Source organism: Musca autumnalis, unplaced genomic scaffold (genome assembly GCF_047663935.1).
Source record: "Musca autumnalis isolate F117 unplaced genomic scaffold, ASM4766393v1 scaffold_3, whole genome shotgun sequence".
Lineage (NCBI taxonomy): Eukaryota > Metazoa > Arthropoda > Insecta > Diptera > Muscidae > Musca > Musca autumnalis.
This window is the reverse complement of record NW_027411866.1, coordinates 180,534,881-180,561,978: the sequence shown is the minus strand read 5'-3', so window position 1 is coordinate 180,561,978 and position 27,098 is coordinate 180,534,881. Positions and strand designations below refer to the sequence as shown.

At 36.0% G+C, this 27,098-nt stretch overlaps 1 long non-coding RNA gene across 1 annotated transcript in view; it reads left to right on the top strand.

Moving 5' to 3' along the window:
- Nucleotides 1-27,098, top strand: part of LOC141396734 (uncharacterized) — a 611,272-nt gene that overhangs the window by 525,535 nt on the left and 58,639 nt on the right. Inside the window, exons 5-6 of the long non-coding RNA XR_012411234.1 lie at nt 12,094-12,300; nt 12,400-12,520. This is a non-coding gene — a long non-coding RNA (uncharacterized lncRNA). The remainder of the gene's footprint in view (nt 1-12,093; nt 12,301-12,399; nt 12,521-27,098) is intronic.

Genomic DNA, 27,098 nt, shown 5'->3' with positions numbered 1-27,098 from the left:
GCAAAGTCTCACTTACGGATAAGAAAAATACATTGGTACAGTTCGGATTTGGTTGAACGAATAGAGGTGGAAACCTTAAATACGTAATTGAGATTTCTGTTGGAGTGTAGGATTGTGGTAGTGTTGGAAATTTTTACTTATGGGAACGAAAAGTACTAAATTTGGTACAATTGGGATTTGGAATCTGGAAACCTTGAAATTGGAATTGAGATTACTGTTGGAGTATAGGATTAAGGTAGTTTTGGAAATTCGTACTTATGGGTACGAAAAGTAATGGTACTAAATTTGGTACAGTGGGTATTTGGGGAACGGATAGAGCTGGAATCCTGGAATTTGGTAAGACTACGGTTGGAGTGTAGGATTGAGACATGGAGGTAGTTTTTGAAATTCGTACTTAGGGATTCGAAAAGCACTAAATTTGGTACAATTTGAATTTGAGTGCACCGATAGCGCTGGAATCCTGTTTTTGGAATTAAGATTACTGGTGAAGTGAATGATTGAGGTTCTTTTGGAAAATCGTACTATTGGGTGTAGGGACAGTGCTGGAATCGGTATTTTTTGGATTTAGTGTGAGTATTGGTGTGCAATGTTGGTCTCGCTGTTAATTTTCATTGTTCGCCATTTCCATATTATATATAGTTTGTTTGTTTTTTATATCCTTTCCGCATACGAAGTAGATATTATAGATATATATATAGATATTTATTGAAATATGTAAGTCGTTACAACCTAACATTTGTGGCATTTTGTTGTTTACAATTACAATCAGCAAAGAATTTTGTTCGCATATAACTCATGGTAATATAAACATAGAAGCATTTTAATAATATAATTACTAAAGCGTCGTGCGGAAGGATATTTGCCTGAAATTTTAGTTTTTCTGCAATTTAAGGAAAATATAATGATGAAAATAAAGCTAATAGTCGTGTTTAATTAAAATTTGTATTCAAACAATTTTAATTATACATTCAACTTTAATTTAATCACGATGTGGGCACTGCTTATGCCGAAATGATTGCAACTTTGGTATATCATTCACTTAATCTTTCCATAGAGGATTAGGTTCTCCTTTTCTATTCTGTACCCATTTCAGACTAAAATCTATGTGTCCCTTCTGATTCAATCAGTACTAATAAAAATACTTTTTTCTATTTTATTGTTAAAGATCACCTTTTCTGCTTAAGAAGTCAACAGTGCTACATTTGACATCCGCAAATGTCTCTTTTCTGGTTGATATTATGTAAAAAAATCGTTAATCTTCTATTCAGACATTTTTATTATCATGGCGCATCGTATACAATATTGCAGAATAATAAAAACCTTTTTATGCAAGAAGTTGACAAAAAGTGAGGGAAAATAGTCTCTGCCATAATCTTTGATTGATGACTCAACTTAATTTTGGTGATGATTTTGATATTATGCTTATGTTTTTAAATGAAAAAGAAAGATGACAGGCAATGTTGTGGTCACATTAGTATCATTATTTTAAGTTATACAATTAAATTTTCGATTAAAGAACAACAAATGAAATTGAGGGAAACTAAATGTAAGGGAAGTTACAAGCGGTAATATATTTTTAGTATTTTTTATTGGTTATATTATTTTTTATATATTTTTTTTATTTTCTGAGAATATATTAAACAACTAAACAAGTAAGAAAAGCGATTGATATGCCCTCCACCATAAGTTGTATTGAAGTAAAATGGAACAATTAGTTTCCTTGCGTTTATGAAGAACACTAAATACCAAATTTCAGCAATTTAAAAATACCGAACTTTGGAGGTACCATTCTTTGGGGGCTATATCAAAACTTCTGGCGGAATGTTATTAGACTCAAAGAAGACAAAATGCAAACTTCGGATATTTCGGTAAGATAATGTGGGTAAAACCTTCAAAATACCGAAAATCAAGAAGTACGCTTCTCTGGGGGATATAAAAAGACGTGGACCTGTACTAATAATTCTCTTCTGGAAGATTTTATAACCCCATGGAAGACTAAATAACAAATTTCAGTCATTTCGGTGGGATATTAACGTCACAGCCCTCAGAATTACGAAAATCGGAAGGTACCGACGAATTTCAGTCGGAAATGTTTTTACCTCCAATGTAGACTAAATACCAAATTTCAGCCATTTCCGCGGTTGATTTTGGGTATTTTGAAGGTTGTGGCCAGAAACATTTCGTTGGAATATTGAGACCTTAAAAAAACGAAAATTGGGATGTACCGACAAATTTCATATGGAAGACTGAATAAAGTATGAAGACTAAATAAAATACAAATTTTCAAAATTTTCGGTGGAATATTGATGCCACAAATTTCAAAATACCGCAAATCCGGAGGTACCGTTCTATGGGGGCTATACTTAGGCGTGGACCTATACCGACAATTTTCATATAGAAAGTGTTATACCCGCACGAAGTGTAAATAACAAATTTTAGCCATTTCGGTGAAGGGTCTATGGGGGCTATATGAAGGCGTGGACTTATACCGTCAAAACTCTAGGGGGAAAGTTTTATACCACAACCTTCAAAATACCGAACATTTGGAGGTACCGCTTTATGGGGGCTATATGAAGGCGTGGGGGAAATTGTGTACCCACAACGAAGACTAAATACCAAGTTTAGCCATTTCGGTGAATTATTGTAACCACAACCTTCAAAGTACCGAAAATCGGGAGGTATTGTTCTATGGGGGCTATATGAAGGCGTAGACCTAAACCAACAAAATTCTGGAGTAAAGTTTTATACCCCCAACGAAGACTAACTACCAAATTTCAGCCATTTGGGTGTGATAGTGAAGCTAAAACCTTGAAAATACCGAAATTCGGGTGGTACCGTTCAACAGGGGCTATATGAAGGCGTGGGCCTATGCCGACAAAATTCTGGTGGAATGTTTTAAACCTCCATGGAAAACCGAGTACCAAATTTCAGCCATTTCGGTGTGATAATGAAGCTAAAAGCTTCAAAATACCGAAAATCGGGTGGTTCCGTTCTATGGGGGCTATATAAAGACGTGGACCTATACCGAAAAAATTCGGGGGGAAAGTTGTGTACCTTCAATGAAACTAAGTACCAAATTTCAGCTATTTCGGTGTGATAATGAAGCTGAAACCTTCAAAATACCGTTCTATGGGGGCTATATGAAGGCGTGGACCTATACCGACAAAATTCTGGGGGAAAGTTTTATACCCTCAACTAAGACCAAGTACCAAATTTCAGCCATTTCGGTGTGATAGTGAAGCTAAAACCTTACAAATACCGAAAATCGGGTGGTACCGTTCTATGGGGGCTATACAAAAACGTTGACCGATATAGCCCATTTGCAATACCAAACATCCTAGGAGTAATAAAAACATCTGCACCAAATTACAAAACTAAAAATTGTGAGTTGTATCTTGATTTCAACAGACGGACGGACGGACAGACGGACATGGTTACATCGACTTTGAATTTTACCTTGATCAAGAATATACATACTTTATAGGGTCTCCGATGAATATTTCGATGTGTTACAAACGGAATGACAAATTTAATTATACAAATTTAATTATTAATTATTAGTTAAGGTGCACTGTGCATAACATTGCTATAAAAGGGGCGATACAGTCAATCCATTGTCCTAATTTGTACTTCTGTATCTCAATAACGGTAAAAACAACGAAGATATCATACGAATCAATCTTGTAGAGAATTTTCATAGCTACAACATTTTTTTTAGTTCCATTTCGATAGGACTTGCTTTTCCAAGCAAAATCGTGAAAACCTAAAAAACCCTTAAAAATGTCAACTTATATCGCGACTTTTTTTAAAAGGCACTCCCGCGATTTATTTTTTTATTTTTGATTTTTCTCATCTATGAACATTGTAGTTTCAGAATCCGCAAAAACTTCCCTGGTGTAAGCACCTTCCTTTTAAATTTGCTTCAAGAGCACCGTGTCGTTTTTCGAATTTCTCAGGAGACTTCTGGCAAACAAATTGTAGCGTTCCACTCAGAATTAACCGTCCTACATTTCTGAAGCCGTATAGTCGCCACACGGTAAATTTAGCCGATTAAACAGACGACCATTTGATTCGATGTGCTTCTTACGAGAACAACTTTCGATGGAGTTGGCTAGATTTTGAAGACCTAAACGGTCGATTTCTTTTTTGTATCGATCTCCTAAGCATAAAACCAAGCTTCGTCGTCGGTCACGATCTTATAAACGTCGTCTGCAATATCAAATGTTAGTTGGTGGAAGAAATGTCGAAGGATGCCTCTATCTCATGGTATATAACATGGCGATCTTGCATTATCCGTTCACGCACGTCTTAATTTTTTCGGGCACAACAGCCGTTTTAGGACGACCCTCACGATCTTCGTATTTTCGACGAGTGTAAAATTAAATGAAAAATGATCGGACGAAAATGTTCACAAGTATATTCCATTTTTTTCAAAGTGATTTTTTCAAATCTCTGTTTACAACACAACACAAGGTCGTATGACAAACTGTCCTGAGTACGTATGCTCTAAAAACAGTTAAAGTGTCCAAAAACAAAATTCAAATGGCGTCTGGCAACACGCGGTGTTGCCTAGGCCAGATAGTTTTCGTTTAGACGTCGGAAGAGAGATATTCCAATAAGTAATATCTCCGATTTGCGTCTCTAAATAAAAGGTTTATATTGTTGTGGGATATTACATATTGGTATATATAGTATATCTCTCTTACCCTAATCATGAACAATAACTACAATGAAAATAAAAAATCTTTTATTCTAATCTTTCCTTTGTGCATGCCAACAGAAAGTCAAAGAATAATAAACGGCTTTTCAAAAATCCGACAATCAGCAAAAAACTTTGTGCTAAAAAAAGTTTAAAAAAAAATGATTCTTACAACTCAATTTGGACAATTAATCTAAGCAACCAAATGTGAGCCTCCAAACGAAAGCATTACCAAAACAGATAGAATGAGAACACACAATATGCCATAAACGGAAATAAATGGCAATAGGCCAAGGTTGCGACTTGAACAGTTTTGTTGGTGGTGAGGAGGAGAAAAAATTCAGTTTCAGTTCATTTTTCTAATCGTTCTTTTGCTATGTAACTCTTCTATGGAAGGCTTAAACATTATTAAGCGCCAAACAAAGTCAGAAAGAAGAGAGGAAATTAAAGGAAACAGGGCATAAGATAACGTTGCACAAAATACTTTTTCCCCAAAGCTATCTTCTACTAGTGTTTCCTGGTAGGATAAAAGTATTTAAAATGAAACGTTCAAAGGCAACCAACAATGAAAACGTTATTTAACTTGTAAAATAAACGCTTTAGGTGTTTCTGCCATTTCTAAATGCCATACTAATTGCAGGAAAATAGAACTGAAATAAGTCAACGGGATGAGTAGCTTAGGAAAGTCGACTAAAATCGGAGGGGTATTTATTGACATAAACAGATGAGTAGTTTGATTTAAAAAATCAGAGTAACTTATTAAGTGTTGAAATTTTGTTCTAAAAATACTCAAAATAATAGGGACAACTAGAAAACAAATCTAAATACACGATGTTGCATAAAAAGGAGATATATATTTTTTTTCTTTATACAATGTTACATTACAAATTGTTTATGTGCTTTATAAAAGTTTGCTTAAGTTGTTGTCATAAAATGTTCCTCTGAACTTTTCACTAACATTTTATTCATTTTAAAACACTTTTAAAAAGCGATTGTTTTCCCTTAATCTTTGCTAATCATCAGCTTCATCACTTCAAAAAATAAGCAGAATCCCAACAAAGTTGTTGTAATTTTCAGATTTATTTCAGTCCATTATCCGCCTACTTTTCACTCAATTGCCTTTAAATCCTTCGAAAATCAACACAATTTGTATTGAATTATTTGAAGGAAAAACAGAAAAGAAAACTATAAAACTAAGAAAAAGAAAAACAATCATTCACTGATTATGTTATCTCCTACTAAAGACAACAAATTACCGAAAAAGAAAATTCAAATAGAGACGAAATAACCAAAAAACAATTGGCAACAAGAATACGTTTTCCCAAAATAGAAACATAAAAGCAGGAAAAGCAGATTGTATTGTTTACTATATGAGTGTCAAAAGAAAATACAATTTGGTTTCAAATCTTCGACTTTATTTACAAATGTTCTTCTTTTTATGATAAACACCCAAAAAAGGAAGTTTATATCCAAGAAACAAACTTTCTGTCACACAATGTTGTGTCTGTTTTGTCAATGAATAAATCTTGTCAACAAAAAACACACAAAACAGATATGTAACAGAAACTCTCTACGGCATTTCCATGATCATAATATTATGGTTGATGGTGATAATGAAGATGATGATGGTCATGGTGATGGTGGTCCACTGGAGGTTGGTTATGTTGCTTTTATTTACTGTGATTGTTTTATCTCGTTTGGTATTTTTTATTCATTTTGTTTTCTTGCTATGTTTATTACTTCACCGCGTTATATATTTTGTCTTTTGTTGAGAATTAAACAAAATACATTTTTTTCTTGTTGTTGCTTGTTCTTTGTTGTACAGTTGGATGCAACACCAACAGTAGTATAATGTTTTACAATATGTATATGCAGACGCGCCACAGTAATCCAACCATATCGTCCTTCAACAATGATATGAATGAAATAGACAACTGCATAATCACAAATTTATGAAGACGACTCTATGAAAACTACTTCAATGTCGTCGATGAAGACAACTTTAATGTCGTCTATGAAGACGACTTTAGAGTGGTCTATGAAGACGACTTTAATGTCGTCTAAGAAGACGACTTTAATGTCGTCTATGAAGACGACTTTAATGTCGTCTAAGAAGACGACTTTAATGTCGTCTATGAAGACGACTTTAATGTCGTCTAGGAAGACAACTTTAATGTCGCCTATGTGGCGACTTTAACTTTAATGTCGTCTATAAAGACGACTTCAATGTCGTATATGAAGACGACTTTAATGTCGTCTATGAAGACGACTTTAATGTCGTCTATGAAGACGACTTTAATGTGGTCTATGAAGACGACTTTAGTGTCGTCTATGAACACGACTTTAATGTTGTCTATGAAGACGACTTTAATGTCGTCTATGAAGACGACTTTAATGTCGTCTATGAAGACGACTTTAATGTCGTCTATGAAGACGACTTTAATGTCGTCTATGAAGACGACTTTAATGTCGTCTATGAAGACGACTTTAATGTCGTCTATGAAGACGACTTTAATGTCGTCTATGAAGACGACTTTAATGTCGTCTATGGACACGACTTTAATGTGGTCTATGAAGACGACTTTAGTGTCGTCTATGAACACGACTTTAATGTCGTCTATGAACACGACTTTAATGTGGTCTATGAAGACGACTTTAGTGTCGTCTATGAACACGACTTTAATGTCGTCTATGAAGACGACTTTAATGTCGTCTATGAACACGACTTTAATGTGGTCTATGAAGACGACTTTAGTGTCGTCTATGAACACGACTTTAATGTCGTCTATGAAGACGACTTTAATGTCGTCTATGAACACGACTTTAATGTGGTCTATGAAGACGACTTTAGTGTCGTCTATGAACACGACTTTAATGTCGTCTATGAAGACGACTTTAATGTCGTCTATGAACACGACTTTAATGTGGTCTATGAAGACGACTTTAGTGTCGTCTATGAACACGACTTTAATGTCGTCTATGAAGACGACTTTAATGTCGTCTATGAAGACGACTTTAATGTCGTCTATGAAGACGACTTTAATGTCGTCTATGAAGACGACTTTAATGTCGTCTATGAACACGACTTTAATGTCGTCTATGAAGACGACTTTAATGTCGTCTATGAACACGACTTTAATGTCGTCTATGAACACGACTTTAATGTGGTCTATGAAGACGACTTTAGTGTCGTCTATGAACACGACTTTAATGTCGTCTATGAAGACGACTTTAATGTCGTCTATGAAGACGACTTTAATGTCGTCTATGAATACGACTTTAATGTCGTCTAAGAAGACGACTTTAATGTCGTCTATGAAGACGACTTTAATGTCGTCTAGGAAGACAACTTTAATGTCGCCTATGTGGCGACTTTAACTTAAATGTCGTCTATAAAGACGACTTTAATGTCGTCTATGAAGACGAGTTTAATGTCGTCCCTGAAGACTACTTTAATGTCGTATCTGAAGTCGACTTTAATGTCGTCTCTGAAGACGACTTTAATGTCGTCTATGAACACGAGTTTAATGTCGTCCCTGAAGACTACTTTAATGTCGTATCTGAAGACGACTTTAAAGTCGTCTCTGAAAAAGACTTTAGTGTCTTCTATGAAGACGACTTTAAGGACGTCTATGAAGAGGATTTTAAAGTCGTCTTTATAGATAACGTTAATATCGTTTATGGAGACGACTTTAAGATTAATGTCGTCTATGAAGAGTTTAGACGATATTAATATCGTCTATAAAGACGACTTTAATGTCGTCCTTGAAGACGACTTTAATGTAGTCTACGAAGACGACTGTAATGTCGTCTATGAAGACGACTTTAATGCCGTCTATGAAGACGACTTTAATGTCGTCGACTGTAATGTCGTCTATGAAGACGACGGTAATGTCGTCTATGAAGACGACTGTAATGTCGTCTATGAAGACGGCTTTAATGTCGTTTATGAAGACGACTTTAATGTCGTCTATGAAGACGACTGTAATGTCGTCCATGAAGAAGACTTTAATGTCGTCTCTGAAGACGCTTGTAATATCGTCTGTGAAGATGACCTTAATGTCGTCTATGAAGACGACTTTAATGTCGTCTATGAAGAAGACTTTAATGTCGTCTCTGAAGAAGATTTAATGTCGTCTCTGAAGACGACTTTAATGTCGTGCATGAAGATGATTTTAATGTCGTCTCTGAAGACGACTATAATGACGTCTTTGAAGAAGACTTTAACGTCGTCTATGAAGACGACTTTAATGTCGTCTATGAAGACGACTTTAATGTCATCTATGAGGACGACTTTAGTGTCGTCTATGAGGACGACTTTAATGTCGTCCATGAAGAAGGCTTTAATGTCGTCTATGAAGACGACTTTAATGTCGTCGACTGTAATGTCGTCCTTGAAGACGACTTTAATGTAGTCTACGAAGACGACTGTAATGTCGTCTATGAAGACGACGGTAATGTCGTCTATGAAGACGACTTAAATGTCGTCTATGAAGACGACTTTAATGTCGTCTATGAAGACGACTGTAATGTCGTCTATGAAGACGGCTGTAATGTCGTCTATGAAGACGACTGTAATGTCGTCTATGAAGACGGCTGTAATGTCGTCTATGAAGACGACCTTAATGTCGTCTATGAAGACGACTTTAATGTCGTCTATGAAGACGACTTTAATGTCGTTAATGAAGACGACTTTAATGTCGTCTCAGAAGAAGACTTTAATGTCGTCTCTGGACACGACTTTAATTTCCTCTATGAAGACGACTTTAATGTCGTCTATGAAGACAACCTTTATACGACTGTAATGTCGTCTATGAAGACGACGGTAATGTCGTCTATGAAGACGACTTAAATGTCGTCTATGAAGACGACTTTAATGTCGTCTATGAAGACGACTGTAATGTCGTCTATGAAGACGGCTGTAATGTCGTCTATGAAGACGGCTGTAATGTCGTCTATGAAGACGGCTGTAATGTCGTCTATGAAGACGGCTGTAATGTCGTCTATGAAGACGACCTTAATGTCGTCTATGAAGACGACTTTAATGTCGTCTCAGAAGAAGACTTTAATGTCGTCTCTGGACACGACTTTAATTTCCTCTATGAAGACGACTTTAATGTCGTCTATGAAGACAACCTTTATGTCGTCTATGAAGACGACCTTAATGTCGTCTATGAAGACGACTTTAATGTCGTCTATGAAGAAGACTTTAATGTCGTCTCAGAAGAAGACTTTAATTTCCTCTATGAAGACGACTTTAATGTCGTGCATGAAGATGATTTTAATGTCGTTTCTGAAGGCGACTATAATGTCGTCTTTGAAGAAGACTTTAATGTCGTCTATGAAGAAGACTTTAATGTCGCCTCTAAAGAAGATTTAATGTCGTCTCTGAAGACGACTTTAATTTCCTCTATGGAGACGACTTTAAAATCGTCTATGAAGACGATTTTTATGTGGTCTATGAAGACGATTTTTATGTGGTCTATGAAGACGACTTTAATGTCGTTTATGAAGATGACTTTAATGTCGTCTATGAAGAGGACTTTAATGTCGTCTGTGAGGACGACTTTAATGTCGTCTGTGAGGACGACTTTAATGTCGTCTATGAGGACGACTTTAATGTCGTCCATGAAGAAGACTTTAATGTCGTCTATGGAGACGACTTTAATGTCGTCTATGAAGACGACTTTAATGTCGTCTATGAAGACGACTTTAATGTCGTCTATGAAGACGTCTTTAATGTCGTCTCTGAAGACGACTTTAATGTCACATATGAAGACGACTTCTATGTCGTCTATGGAGACGACTTTAATGTCGTCTATGGAGACGACTTTAATGTCGTCTATGTAGACGACTTTAATGTCGTCTATGAAGACGACTTCTATGTCGTCTAAGGAGACGACTTTAATGTCGTCTATGAAGGCGACTTCTATGTCGCCTATGAAGACGACTTTAATGTCGTCTATGAAGACGACTTTAATGTCGTCTATGAACACGACTTTAATGTCGTCTATGAACACGTCTTTAATGTCGTCCATGAAGAAGACTTTAATGTCGTCTCTGAAGACGACTGTAATGTCGTCTCTGTAGACGACTGTAATGTCGTCTATGAAGACGACTTTAATGTCGTCTACGAAGACGACCTTTATGTCGTCTATGAAGACGACCTTAATGTCGTCTATGAAGACGACTTTAATGTCGTCTATGAAGAAGACTTTAATGTCGTCTATGAAGAAGACTTTAATGTCGTCTCTGAAGAAGACTTTAATGTCGTCTCTGAAGACGACTTTAATTTCCTCTATGAAGATGACTTTAATTTCCCCTATGAAGACGACTTTAATGTCGTGCATGAAGAAGATTTTAATGTCGTCTCTGAAGACGACTATAATGCCGTCTATGAAGACGACTTTAATGTCGTCTATGAGGACGAATTTAATGTTGTCCATTAAGAAGACTTTAATGTCGTCTATGGAGACGACTTTAGTATCGCCTATGAAGACGATTTTTATGTGGTCTATGAAGACGACTTTAATGTCGTCTATGAGGACGACATTAATGTCGTCCATGAAGAAGACTTTAATGTCGTCTATGGAGACGACTTTAATGCCGTCTATGAAGACGATTTTTATGTGGTCTATGGAGACGAATTTAATTTCGTCTATTAAGAGGACTTTAATGTCGTCTATGAAGACGGCTGTAATGTGAAGACGACAATAAAATCTTCTATGAAGACGACGTTAAAGTCTTTTATGATGATGACGTTAAAGTCTTCTATGCACACGACGTTCAAGTCGTCTTTGAAGGCGACTTTAAAGTCGTTAAAGTCTTCTATGAAATCGACTTTATAGTCGTCAATGAAGACTACGTTAAAATCGTCTATGAAGACTACTTTAAAATCATCGTCTATGAAACCAACGTTACCGTTGTCTATGAAGACGACTTTAAGGTCGTTTATGAAGACGTTTTTAAGTTCTTCTATGAAAACGACTCAAAGTTCGTCTATGAAAACGACTTTAAGGTCTTCAATGAAGATCACGTTAAAGTACTTTCTGAAGACGACTTTAAAGTCTTCTATGAAGGCGATTAAAGTCGTATATTAAGACAATCAAAATCGTCTATGAAGACAACGATAAAGTCGTCTATTAAAACGACGTTAAAGTCGTCTATGACGACGAGGTTTAAGTCATCTCTAGAATTATTTATTTATTTTTTCTTACTTCTCTTTTTTCCACAATGCACTGTTTCTATTAAAACTTTCCTTATATTGAGGGCATTAACCAGTGGTCAGGATTTACATTTTAATAAATCACCAATGCAATCAGTTTTTGCATATGCATATGTATGTATATTTTACATACTTCATGAAGTTCGGGTTTCTTTCTATTTAATTTCAGGTGGCTTAGCCGATGGTGGACGCGTCGGTTTCAGTGATGAACGTAATACTGCTGACAGCAGGTTAAGCGTTGGCATTTTTGCACCACCAAATGTGAAATATCCACCCGGTATGTTTCGCTGTAATAAAGGCAAATGCATAACATCATTGGGGGTGTGTAACTATTAAAAGGACTGTGAAGGTGGTGAGAATGAGCAGCAATCATGCCGTAAGTTGAAATTCATTTGATTTTATTTCTCGTGATCTTTTTCTGAGATCTTAATTTATTATTAAATTGTTTCCTTTCATTTAATGTTCTTCTTTGCAGCACTAACCGAATGTGAGGCCGGCCAAATAAATTGCGGTCAATATGTATTTAATAAAACCTATTGCATACCACCGTATTTCCGTTGTTATATCACTGAGGGTTGTGAAGATAAATCGGATGAGTAAGTATGTCAATAGTTTTTTGTTATTTATAAATGACTTCTGTTTTGAATAATAATTTAAATGGCAAATAAATTTAAAATGTAAAGGTAGGGTCACATTAGGCAAATATTTGCCGAAAAATGACAAATATTTGTTTGCTTCAATCTGACCAGCAAATATTTTTCAAGGGCAAACAAGAAAACAGCTGATTTTGGGGAAACAAAACCATTTGCCAGCAAACAAAAAATTTTCCAGTTTGCCCATAATGTGAACACTCTTAAGCAAATATTTTTCATTCTTTTGTGCAAATATTTATTTGGTCTTACAAAAGTTTTGTAAGAGCAAACAAGGGCAAATATCTGCTGAAACACATTGTTGTCACCTATTAAAAAACATATTATGAATATAAAAAAGTTAACATTACTTGTAAATATATAATACAACGCGAATATTTAATGAATAAACAAATAAAAAATTGAAAGGTGAGGGATTTATATATGTATGTAGGTGTGCGTGTATTTTCTGATACTGAATGATGCAAAAAATCAATTTTTCCGAATTTTCTGGACCAAATTTGATAACATTTTAGGTGTAGATTTGTTAGGTATAGGAATAGGCGAGCTGTTGTTATAACGGAAAATAGAAGAGGCAAAACGCGAAATTTTATTGTGGAATCTATCGTTGATGGATGTCTTGGAAGTAGAATACCGCTATCCAAACCTATTTTGGAAAACCTCATAGTTAGAGAAAATATTTCTAAATTTAGTCAGTGGGACTGCAAAAATCCCATGAACATTGATTTCAATGCTTGCATTACAATTAAATAATTATTTTGGTTATTATTGTACTACTTCGTGGATTTATTTTTTAGTGTCTATTGTCTTCAAGAAGTCGGCCAATTTTTACAAAAAAAACTACATCTTTATCACGGTGCGCCTCAACCAAATTTAAATGGTAGCTGCTTACACCTGGGAAGTTTCGTGGATTCTGAAACGCGTTGCCGTTTAAAGTTCCTATTTTTTGGGGTTTTTTATGTTTTTCATTTTGCTTGGAAACAGCAAGTCCTATCGAAATGGGACCAAAGAAGACGTTGAATGCAAATTCTCTTCAAGGATTTTGCTTGAAGTCTTAAGAAATTGGACTAGAGGTAATCTTATAGCTGTGAATATTCTCTACAACTTTTGTAATTTTTTCCTAGATTGTACTATTTCTTGAGATATATTAAATTGTGACATTGCAGTCACATGCAGTTATAAGCAGTCGATGGAGTCAGTGCATTGAACTTCTATATCTCAAACATTGTAAACAATAGGAAAAAGTCATAATGGTCAATCGTGTATAGAATTTTCAATGCTACATTTTCACTTGCGGTTTCCAAGCCAAATCTTGAACGCCTATAAAGACCCGAAAAATGTGAACTTTGACCGCGACATATTTAAATATCGCTTAAGTGATTTTTTGTTTTTTGATTTCATTGAACATTGTAGTTTCAAAATTCGAGAAACTTCCCAGGTGTAAGCACTTTCCATTCCAAACATTACATTGCAAACTAAAAATTAAAAGCTGTTAATTAAAATAATATTCCAAAGCACAATGTCAATGTGTACGTACATACATTCGCAACAATACGCAAATAAACTCATTCCGACAAGGCACTCATTGTCAAACAGATGGTATTTATTCCCATTCTCCACAACAAACAATAAACGAAACGCCATATTTTTTATTTCTCTCTTTCTATTTTTCTAGTCCAAATAAATTTATGTTTGTCGACAGTTTGCTCAAACAGTTTTTGGGTGAAAATATTTTTTCAAATGTGAACACATGGCAAACATGTTTGTCCCTTGCGTTATTTGTCACTGTTTGAGCAAACAAAATAGGCCAAATATTTGCCTCTAATGTGAACGCAAACAAAAATTTGCATGAAATTCACATTTGTTTGGGCAAATATGAGGAAAGAAATTTAGAGCAAATATTTGCCTAATGTGACCTTACCTTAAGACATGCTTCTTTTTAGTTGATTTTCCTAGTCCTCTGGAGGAATTTTAAAAATAAAACTTTTTCTTAATTTTAGAAAGCATAACAACCTTAGTCCGTTTTTACGCTATTCTTAGCTTCTTAAAGGTCAATTACCTTTATATCAGTTCATAAACTACCCCATTTCGACAGCGTTTAAAAACATGGTACCCTTCAAAAAGTTTTGTTTCCGTTTCCTGTTTTTTCAAGTTAAGTTGTGAGGTTAGTTATGGGTGGAAAACAACACAACTATAACCGTACAGCAAAAGTTGAACATTTCCTGTTATGGCGAAATTGTTGTTTATTGTTTAAAACTCCCCCACCGAAATGTCCAACATTGTGGCAAGTATTTTTGTGTCACGAAGAACAATTTTTCCATTAAATATTCCCAAGAGCCGAAAGTGTAGGAGAAATATTAAGTTGCCCCAACAACTTCCCGCCACCATAGGTTTTTGGTATACAAATAACAAGTACTAAAGCAGTCACCCAAATACCAACATTTGGTGACTAACCCAAACGCACTAAGCCCATGCAACATCCACACTCGCATCAGCCGCTCTCTGAAAGTATTTATGGTGACAATAATTAATGGAATTAGAGTTAAAAATGTCACAAACAATTAGTGTTTCATTTGTAGAGAGGAAGTATATAGTGCAAAACAAGTGAGCAAAGGCTATAGTTGGGACGGAGCCGACTATGTGATACCCTACACCACAACCCCCGTGCATAAGGCTTTCACTAGTAATCATTTATTTTAGGGAGATGCTAAAGTCTTCAGCTATTTGGCCAAAACCAAAATAACGAATATATAATTTTATATTTGACTACTGTCGACAATTCAAATAAAAACAAGTAAGCAAAGGCTATAGTCGAACGGGGCCGACCATGTGATACCCTACACCACAACCTCTAGGAATTAGCTATGTGTGTATATATATTTTGTATTTTGTAGTTATCGTAATGTAAGGCTATACCAAATCAATTGTAGTAAGCTAACTTCAGATTTTTGAAAAAGTTTGAGAATTATTTTTTGGAAATTTTGGACCATTATCTCAGGAAGTATGGAGTTACTCCGGAAAAATTGTACCATTGCAATAGGTACCGTGATAAGAACGTTCTCAAACTGCACTTTTCCCAAATTTTGTATAGGAGTTACTCGAAGGACGGGACCGATATAGTCCACATTCTAACCTGATACATTACTGGATGAAATATTAGGATGTGCAAAGTTTGGACCAATCAGAAAATTCCCTTGAGAGTTATCTTGCGGATTAGTTAGGTTTCTTGCTTGTTCTCAGGGTTTCTTGGACCTTTTCGGCCATAATCTCTGGAGGTATGGACTTGACATTGCAATTACACCATCGTAAAAGGGGCCGCAAGGACAATCCGCTGAAAAAATCAAAACGATTCGATAGGACTCTTAAATTCCACTTTTCCAAATTTTTTTGGGAGGTACTCGAAATGTGTACCGATATAGTCTTACCCGATCTATATCTATAAGGAATAATAATATATGGAAAGTTTGTACCAAATGAATTTCGCACTTCGACAGTTATCGTTCACACAATTTTTCAGAAAAAATTTGAACTTTGTGGGGGAGGTGCCCGAAGATTTGAACCGATATAGCCCATATTCGAAATTAAACTAAGTTTGGGCAAAAAATTACGAAGTACAAAATTTGGTTCGACTCCAAATTGTTTGAGACGAATTTCGACCAATTTCGTCCAAACATACTTGGGGTCTAAAACCATTTTTTTTCGATCAACACATCTTTGGTCCTATTTTGTACATTATCCTAAAGTCTGAGGGTTATAAAATAGGTGGCGAAGCGACCCCATGCTGCAATATTTGTATAAAAATTCAATTGGACAACTGAACTGAAAATTTCTCTGTCATGATTGAGACAATTTGTAGTATGAGAGGAAATTATGGTTCTCTGCACAAAAACCATTATATGTTAGGCAGTAGACCCGTTATCTACCAAACTCATTATTGCAATTTGCATCAGGGGAAATATCAGTATTTAATTTTCCATATGTAGGCTACTTTGCCGGTATATGCCATCCAGGAATAAAAATATGGACCAAAAATAATATTTCTATATTTTTCATACAAAAGTAATGGTCCATTTCGCCCGCTAAATAATATCAAATCATCCTCCCAAATTGTAGGTATCTTCTTCGACTTAAACCCTTACCTCGTGCAAAATGTCGTGACTATTGAGCTATAATTGCGGCCTCTATTGTGCTTATGATTACACTACAAGCAAGAAACTGGATATATAAGGCTTTAACTCTGTTATCTCACCGCGTAAACAAAACATAATTGGTATCAATGGAAAGGTCAAGAGATCATCTTCCAAGTTTAGCTTACTTGCCCGGAATGTCTCTTCCAGGAATAAAGATATAAGCTGTATATTAAAAATTTTCACAAATTTCACACAAAAGTTTTGGTCCATTTAACCCTCTAAATATTATCTGATCGCCATCTCAAATTGCAAGCTTCTTCTTTATCATATTCTCTTACCTTATTTAAAATTTCGAGGCGATCGGACTATTATTGCGACCTACAGAGCAGCTACAAAATCGGATAAAAATTATGTTTTTGGTCCATTTCACCCGCTAAATATTTCACGATCATCACCAATTAAAATAGCGATCTAATCTGATGTGAAACCGACCTCCACACCAAATTTCGTGACGATCGGTCCATAATTGCGGCCTGGAGTTTGATTACAATTTATAATGGACAGACGGACACACGGACGGACGGACGGACACACATCTCAAAATCGCTTTATCTCGCCGAGATATGAAGATTGGTATACCACATTGGGGGTCTCCGACGAATATTTCGCGGTGTTACATGAATTTTTTCCAAAACAAACTTATAATACCCTTTCCACATAGTGGTGTAGGGTATAAAAATGGGAAAGTGTAATAGGCGCCAACTATTTCACATCATAATGAAGATGAATACGACTACATAAAGCGGAGATATTCGCATAAGAATAAAACTTTGAATTTTTGTCCATATAAATGTTTTGCCCATTCCGACCCCTGAATATTACTACGACTATTGCGATAAATCTGTTATATTGCCACCTATGCCAACCACCTTTGCAGCATTATAAAGGTAGGATTTTCTACTTTTATAGTCAGGCTTTGCTTTTGGAAGGTCCCCAACCAAAGCTGTGATATTCGTCATTATAATTAAAATCGCAAAAATGAAAAGTTGGGTTTACACTCGTAGTTTGACCACCTACGACAACCTACTTTAAATCGTTAGAAAGTCGATATTTTTTACTTGCACTGTCAGGTTTTGCTTTTGGTAGATCCTTTATAGACGTTGAGATAATTGCTTTGGAATAAAACGTTGACTTTTTTCAAAACAACTTTTTATCCGGACATCACAGAAATCAGTAATCTTCTTCCCCTCCGGAAAGAATCTTCTTCCAAAATTTCGTGGCGATCCGATTGAAAATGCGACCTGTAGGGTGATTTCAAAGTAATGGAAAAATGGAATGTATTACTGACTATTACGATATCTCCGTTATTTGGTCACCTACACCAACCTGTTTTACATCATTGTATAAATGGGATTTTCTACTTTCATAGTCAGGCTTTGCTTTTGGAAAGCCCCCAACCAAAGCTGTGATATTCGTCATTACAACTAAAATCGCAACAATTAAATGTTGGGTTTTATTTGCGACTGTTGTGATATCTTCGTTGTTTGACCACCAACGACAGCCTATTTAAATCGTTAGAAAACTGATATTTTCTACTTTCATTGCCAGGTTGCTTTTAGTATACCCCTTATAGAAGCTGAGATATTCGCTTTAGAAAAAAACTTTGACTTTTTCTCCCACTCCGACCCCTAAATATTATCCGACCATCGCCAACATCAATAGGCTTCTTCCTCTCCGGGACTCCCATCAACACCCAAAATTTTGTGACGATTCGATGAAAATAGCGACATGTACCGTGAAGTTTAGATGGACAGACAGACGGCGGACGGACACACAAAGCCAGATCGACTCAGCTCGTCGAGACATTCATTTGGTATGGGCCTACGACCATTATTTCGATGCGTTACAAACTTGTTGGCCAAAACAAAGGGGAGTTTTATCTTGAAGGATTTTAAAATTTCATTTTAACAATGTAAACAGCTCCAAATGCACCAATACTGTTAAAGAAAAAAAATCACCACATGTCTATATTTTAACAATATATCGCATAAATTAGTTCCTTAATGAAAAATCCTGCACTAAGAGGATATCTAAGTGTTCTTTGGTTCAGTTAGGTCGTCGATTTGGAGAATTTAAGGTCGTCTTTGAGAAGACTTTATGATCATCTATTGAGACGACTTTAAAGGTCAACTATTGAGAGGCAACCTTCAGTTCGTCTATTGAGACGACTTTAAGATCGTCTATTGAAACGTCTATTGAAGGTCGTCAATTGAAACGGCTTTAAAGTTGTCAATTTAGACGACTTGAAGGTCGTCTATGAGAACGACTTTAACGTCGTCTATGAAGACGTCCATGAGGACGACATTAACGTCGTCTATGAAGACGACTTTAAATATTCCCTCCTCGGGATGAGGGACCCGTTAAGACCTATTTTGAATAAATTAGTGTTAATCGAACTATTGTTGGTATTTTGATCTTCAGGTCACGGCAGTAAATGTTCGCCCTCGTAGAAATATTTTTATTTGATCGTAACTGTGTTTGGTCGAAGCATTAACGGAGTTAAGACTTATATTGAAGAAACATTTCTGGCTATTCCATATGAGATCCTCTATTTATTAAATACTGCTGTAAGGTTCCTTCAATCTATCGTAGTCCCATTTTAGGAAGTATTCCATCCAACGAAGAGGCTTTGCAAGATCTTCCACCTATCAAAGACCCCTATAGGATGTCCTCTATCTACGAAGGACTTCTATAGAATGCCTTTTATCTATAAAGGTCCCCATAATTTCGAAGACCTCTTTAATAGGTCTTCTAGCTATGGAAGACAACTTTAGGATGCCTTACTTCTACCGAAGTCCCCTCTAGGAGGTCTACCATCTACCGAAGGCCCCTCTAGGAGGTCTACCATCTACCTAAGACCCCTCTAAAAGAACTTCTATCTATGGAAGACCCTTGTAGGAAGTCATCTATATATTGAAGACCCCTTCTCGAGATCTTCTATCTATCGGGAACTCTTTTTGGGGCCTTTTGTTTTAATTTCATAACTGAAAAAAGTTTATGCTTTCGCGTCGAGGCATGTATATCTCGGGAACTAGAGCTGATAGGAGAAAGTCGACTAAAAAATTCAGAAAGAGCATACTGGAAACCCCTACAAACCACCTGTATCTCAAAAAGTAAAAACTGGCGTATGGAACACTTAAGTGCTTAAGCATGACACCGACGATATATAAAATACGTCTTTACGATAACACATATTTATAGAAGCTCCCTTTAGGTGATTTTCTATCTATAGAAGAACCATTAGAAAGGGGTTCTTTTCCAGAATAACCTTTAGGATGCTTTCCATCTATGGACGATCACCTAAGAAGATGTTATATTTATAGAAGACTCCTTTAGGAAATATTTTCCCTATTAAAAACTCTTCTTTTATATATTATCTACTATACAAACTTTTTTGGGATGTCTCCAATATGTGGGTGATTTAGGCAGCATTACACTAAGTCCTCCGAATAACCACAAGTGTAGAGTCTTATTCATACCATTAGTTATTGAAAGCATTTCCTTCTCAGCCCTTTTCCTCTATAAAGAGTCTGGAAGATAAAGATAAGAGTTATTTTTGTAATTGTTTTCATAGTGGTTTACGTGTCAAAAATATGATTTCAATATTTTTATGAGAAAAGTAGGCAAAAACAAGTGTTATGACTTTTCGACTCAACTAATCTTCTGTAGAACGGATAAATGAAATGAATGAATGAAAGTTCACTCAAAAATCGATTTAAGAAATATTTTTTATGAAAAATGTGTAAAGTGAAAAAAGAAAAGAATTTATTTTCCTCGATTCTCTCCATACTATAAACTGACGCGAGAAAATTAGGCAACTGCAAATAGGGACTAATATGTTTTTTAAGCAAATAACACATTGGGATGTAAATAAAGTATTCGGTAACACAGTTGAAGCAAAGTAATATCATAACGCTCCTCTTCGTTTCATAATCGATGGTTTTCTAAAATCCTCGTTTTCACCACTGAACGTGATATTTATCTCAAGGAATACAGTCGTAGGGATTAACGCAGAATATTTGATTAGATTGTGCCATTTAAAGTTTTTGAATCAAAAATTATCAATAATCGAAAGAAGATGAAGAACTACATTGATGTCGTTTAAGTTAAATTTGCGTCAATCATAATTTGCAATGCCTTCTCCAATTTAAGCCATTTGATGAGTAGGAGCCGATGGCCTACCAGCCGAGCTGTTCAAAACCGGAGGCGACACGCTGATAAAGTGTATGCATCAACTAGTTAGCACCATCTGGCAGAAAGAACGCGTACCCGACGATTGGAATTTGAGCATCCTGTGTCTTGTCCACAAGAAAGGAGATAATACTGTATGCTCTAACTATAGGGGCATAAGTCTTCTTCCTATTGCCTAGCCGATGGCCTACCAGCCAAGCTGTTCAAAACCGGAGGCGACACGCTGATAAGGTGTATGCATCAACTAGTTAGCACCATCTGGCAGAAAGAACGCGTACCCGACGATTGGAATCTGAGGATCCTGTGTCTTGTCCACAAAAAAGAGATAATACTGTATGCTCTAACTATAGGGGCATAAGTCTTCTTCCTATTGCCTAGCCGATGGCCTACCAGCCGAGCTGTTCAAAACCGGAGGCGACACGCTGATAAGGTGTATGCATCAACTAGTTAGCACCATCTGGCAGAAAGAACGCGTACCCGACGATTGCAATCTGAGCATCCTGTGTCTTGTCCACAAGAAAGGAGATAATACTGTATGCTCTAACTATTGGGGCATAAGTCTTCTTCCTATTGCCTACAAAATAGTTGTCAGGGATATTGTGCGAACGACTAAATCCTATGGTCAACGAAATAATTGGACCATACGAACGCGGCTATAGCCCTGGCAAGTCCACCATTGACCAGATATTTACCCAGCGGCAAATCCTAGAGAAGACCCAAGAAATGCAGATCGACACCTACCACCTTTTTGTTGATTATAAAGCAGCCTTCGCAGCCGCCTACGTTCAAAGGTATTCCAAGCCATGTCTGAATTTGGTATACCAGCAAAGTTCATACGGCTTTATAAAATTACTTAAACTGACACTCGATCCTCAGTTCAAATAGGAAAGAACCTATCCGAACAGTTTTATACCAAAAGAGATTTCAGACAAGGAGACAGCCTTTCGTGTGATCTCTTCAACATACTGCTGGAAAAGGTCATACGAGAGGCAAACGTTAAGATAAATGACACAATCTACACCAATAGGCACATGTTACTTGCTTATGCTGATGATATAGACATCATGGGACGATCAGTAAAAGAAGTAACTGATACCTTTGTAAAGATCGAAGGAGAATCTGCTAAAGTGGGCCTGGCGCTAAACGGCGAGAAAACCAAGTTGATGGTGTCGACGCGCAATGCGTCCATAGAGCTCGGACCAACTATTGAAGCTGACTCCTATAATGTTGAGGTAGTGAACGATTTCGCCTACCTCGGCACCACCGTAAACACAACAAATAACATCAGTTGTGAAATAACAGATGCTACTTTGGCTTAAGTAAGCAGTTTAAAAACAAAGGCACAGCTCTCCAAACAAAAGTAACACTTTACAAAACACTTATATTACCCGTGCTGATGTATGGCTCCGAAGCCTGGGTACTTGCGCAATCGGACAAGGCAGTGCTTGGTGTGTTTGGGAGAAAAATTCTTCGAAAGATCTACGGACCAATCTGCGTTGATGGTGCATATCGACGTCGTATGAACCACGAGCTGTATCTGCTATACAACGACATCAGTATAGATAAACGTATTGAGATACAACGATTGCGTTGGCTAGGCCATCTTAAAAGATTGAGCGATGATGAACCTACTAAAAAGGTGTATAAAATACGGGCCACATGGCGGTACACGCAGACTGGCAGACCAAGGAATCCATGGAGAAAACAAGTGGAAGAAGAGATGAAAAGACGAATAGAGGGAATTGGAGATCTTTTCTTAGTTCGGCTTATAGAACAAATGTTCAGTAATTGACCAGCTAAGTAAATAAGTAAGTATTTTGGCCTTAGTCGACAGAAAGCCTGTATCTGATTGAAAAAATACCTTTAACAAAATTCTCGACTTTAAAAAAATATTTTTTCTTTCCATGTCACATTACATTCAACTGACTTAATAACCATTAACAATATTGTATGACATTTGCTAACAATAGCCCTTCCGACACACAGCAATACAAACATCTATAACGGAGTAATAAAAAACATTTTTTCTTGTGAAAAACACATAAAAAATGTGTCATTAACATAACTTTGACCCGTTGCACAGTGGGGCGAGATCCCAAAAAACGGTGATTAATTCAGGGAAGCATTTGGGTGGTCTAATGTTAATATTTTTGGAATGTTTACGCCTCAATCAATATAAGGGAACACAGTTTTGGTGCATATTTTCGAAGCCCTCATAAATAGGTACCATAAAAAATATGAAGTGGTTTTACGGTTTTGTATACATTTCTAAGTTGACTAGGCTAAAATCTTCTAATATGTTCAATTATTGGGTAAGCTAATATTTGACAATGAATTATAAAGTTAGATCAATCTTTTAATGTAGCTCCTATATCTGCTGATTTTATGTATTTCGAGGGTCTTGACCACATTTTTAGTAAATTGTCTACAAATTAGGATTTATAATTCTGAGTGCCTAAGAATTCATTGTTGAAAAAATTTTCAATATAAGTCAATGTTTTCGTATAGCCCCCATATAAATGTACTGTCAAATTGGGGTTTTTTGTAACATTTTCGGTATATATTGCAACTAAAGTTGCTAAAAGTGTAAATCGTGCAATTTGAAGGGATTAACAGTAGTTTTACGAAACATCGTTCCCATATATTCTCGTTTTGGAATAACCTCTATACATAAGAGCACTTAAATTTGACATATTTTGAAGATCTTACCCATTCCTTTATGAGAATTTTTACAAATTTTGGAATAGATATCCTAAAAGTTATGGTTAAACAGTTTATTATAGTGGTGTCCAAATAAGTATACAGCAAAATATATTTCTAAGTGTGTGCAAATTATATTCAGTGGTTCTATGTACTTAAAAGGGACTACTTTCTGAAAAGAAATTATACAAAATTTCCAAGAACAATGCCACCCTGATGATCCATAATAATTTGTCGTACGTAGTGTAAAAACAGGTAACACAACGCCAAACGGCAAATAAACCATAAAAATAACAAATATATCTCCAATAACGAGTACGAAATATATTATGTTCAAAATTCCCAGATTTTTAATGAATGACTATTTTCACCATTTCTTCAATAAAAAAATAACGGCCAAAATCGGAACGAGTTTTGAGTTGATTTCGAAAGATAACACTCAGGACTAAAATACAAACTTATCATTATCGCGCTACTTTTTTAATACTATGCTTTTCAAAAATAGGAAAAAATGAGAACATTTCAAATTAATTTTGAATATGTTGCTAAACTACTTTTGCTGCAATTATATTATAAACAACATATGATCTTGACATTTTGGTTAAAGACGTACAATTTTATACCCTATAACCTTGTAACGACAGTTATACCAAAAACCAAATTTAATTTTTTGAATTCATCTCCGTTTTTTGAGATCTTAACCATCTGTGCGTTGCAAAGTTGTACTACCAACTTGCACAATAGTATGAACAATAATAATAATAATAATAATACATAATTTTTGCTGAAACAACCCATGGTTCGTATGAACAATGTCACATTAATCATACGTATTGTGTACAATCACCGGGAAATGTGTGAATATGTAATCATTCACACACACACTAACACTATGTAATATTTTCTTTTATTTCGTTCATTATGTGAGTACGGAAGGAAGGATGAGTATCGTAATTTATACATACATATATGCCTGAATGTATTGGTTGATTCAACTTCCCCTTTTTTGTCTCTCTATGATGAGAAAGTATAAAATGAAACGAAACTACTTCCGCTGAACATAGTGTTGGTAATACATTCATTTATGGCCATTTGGGTTTGGGAATTTAGCTCTTCGGTGGTCATTGAATATTTGATGAGATGGATTTCGAAGAAAATCTACTTTCGCTACAAAAGCACTGCCATATAGTTTTTAGATAGCAAGATGATAAAATTTTCCCATTACAATCTCAAAATAGCTTCATTAAAAGTACACCATTGTGTAGCTATAGGCGCATGATAAAATCAAGTCTTTGAACAGCATTATTTTATTATAAACATTAACATTTTTAAATTTCCTTCAAAAATTATTCAGTGTGATAGATTTTGTTTCTCATTTGCATTTATCACCACCCGATGTCGGCTTTCATTTTGTGTCACAGTGTAATCAGTAGGATTTCCCATAGAGACCACAACTTCTTTCGTAGGAGTCCAACAGGTCCAAGGATGACTTATCTATCCTTGTCTTCTATTAAACGACCAGTTGGACTCCTATGAAAGACATTGTGGTCTCTATGGGAAATCCTATTGATTACACTGTGACGCAAAATGGAAGTCAACGTCTTTGTGACCAGGAGGCCTTCTGGCAGAAGACTTGAAGGACGTATATAGATGACGTTAAATGTCCAATTATTATTCGATTGTCATAAAACTTTACTTTTGCTTGCAAAAACAAGTAAGAACGGCTTTAAGTTCGGAAGGGCCGAACTTGTTATACCCTCAACCACGAGTGGTATTGAAGTAAACTGGAACAATTAGTTTCCTTTCGTTTCTGCAGAAGACAATACCAAATTTCAGCAATTTCGGTAAAACAATGTCGCTAACCTTCAAAATACCGAAATTCGGGAGGTACCGTTCTATGGGGGGTATATCAAAATATCGACATATACCAAAAAATTTCTGGCGTAAAGAAAAGAAGAAAGAAAGCTAAATACCAAATTTCCGACATTTCAGTAAGATAATGTGGTTAAAACCTAAAAAATACCGCAAAATAAAGAGAAACGCTTCTATAGAGGAATATAGGAAAACGTGGACTTATACTTATAATTATTTTCTGGAACATTTTATAACCCTTGGAAGACTAAATGACAAATTTCAATCTTTTCGGTGGGACATTGGCGTCACATCCTTCACAATTACGAAAATCGGGAGGTACAGTTCTATGGGGGCTATATCGAAGGTGTGGACCTATACCGACAAATTTAGAGGGAGAAGTTTAATATCCCCAACGAAAACTAAATACCAAATTTCAGCCATTTCAATGGATTATTGTGGTCGTAACCTTCAAAATACCGAAAATCGAGGGCTGCCCTTCTATGGGGGCTTATGAAGGCATTGACCTGTAGCGACAAATTTCTGGGGGAAAGTTTCGTACCCCAATCGAAGACTAAATACCAAATATTAGCCATTTCGAAGGAATTTTGAGGCCACAACCTTCAAAATACGGAAAATCGGGAAATACCCTTCTATGGGGGCTATATGAAGGCATTTACCTGTACCGACAAATTTCTGGGGGAAAGTTTCGTACCCCCATTGAAGACCAAATACCAAATATCAGCCATTTTGTAGGAAAATTGAGGCCACAACCTTCAAAATACCGAAAATCGGGAGGTACCCTTCTATGGGGGCTATATGAAGGCATTGACCTGTACCGATAAATTTCTGGGGGAAAGTTTCGTACCCCCATCCAACACTAATGACCAAATATCAGCCATTTCGGAGGAATATTGAGGCCACAACCTTCAAAATACCGAAAATCGGGAGGTACCCTTCTATGGGGGCTATATAAAGGCATTGACCTATACCGACAAATTTTTGGGGGAAAGTTTCGTACCCATAACGAAGACTAAGTACCAAAATTCAGCAATTTCGGTGTGATAATGAAGCTAAAACCTTCAAAATACCGAAAATCGGTATCGAAATTATAGTCTACTTAGGCCGAAAATGCAGATAAAAACATTAAAATCGTGTAGTACCGTTATATGGTACCGATATACGGTGGTACCACTATATGGGGGCTATATCAAAACCTGGACCTGTGTCAACAATTTTTGGTGTAAAAGTTTCTGTACCATTGGGGACTCCAAATGCCAAGTTACAGCCAATTCGGCCTCAAAATGAAGATAAAATCCTCATAATACTTGAAATCGGGTTGTACAATCTTGGGGATTGGCCTTTAATGGACTGTAAATGGTTAGTTTGCGGTGGCAATTCCCTTGATTGTAAAGTTGAGGAAGAAAAGAAAAGCTTGTGTTTTTCTATCGTGATTAGGCTTTATTGTTCGACTTCTTGTCGTATTAGCGGTTAAAGTACAAGTAAGTTATTCATATAATATATGTGGATGATGAAGACATTTTTGTATTTTGTAATATATGAAACAAATGGAATTCGATACAATGGTTGCA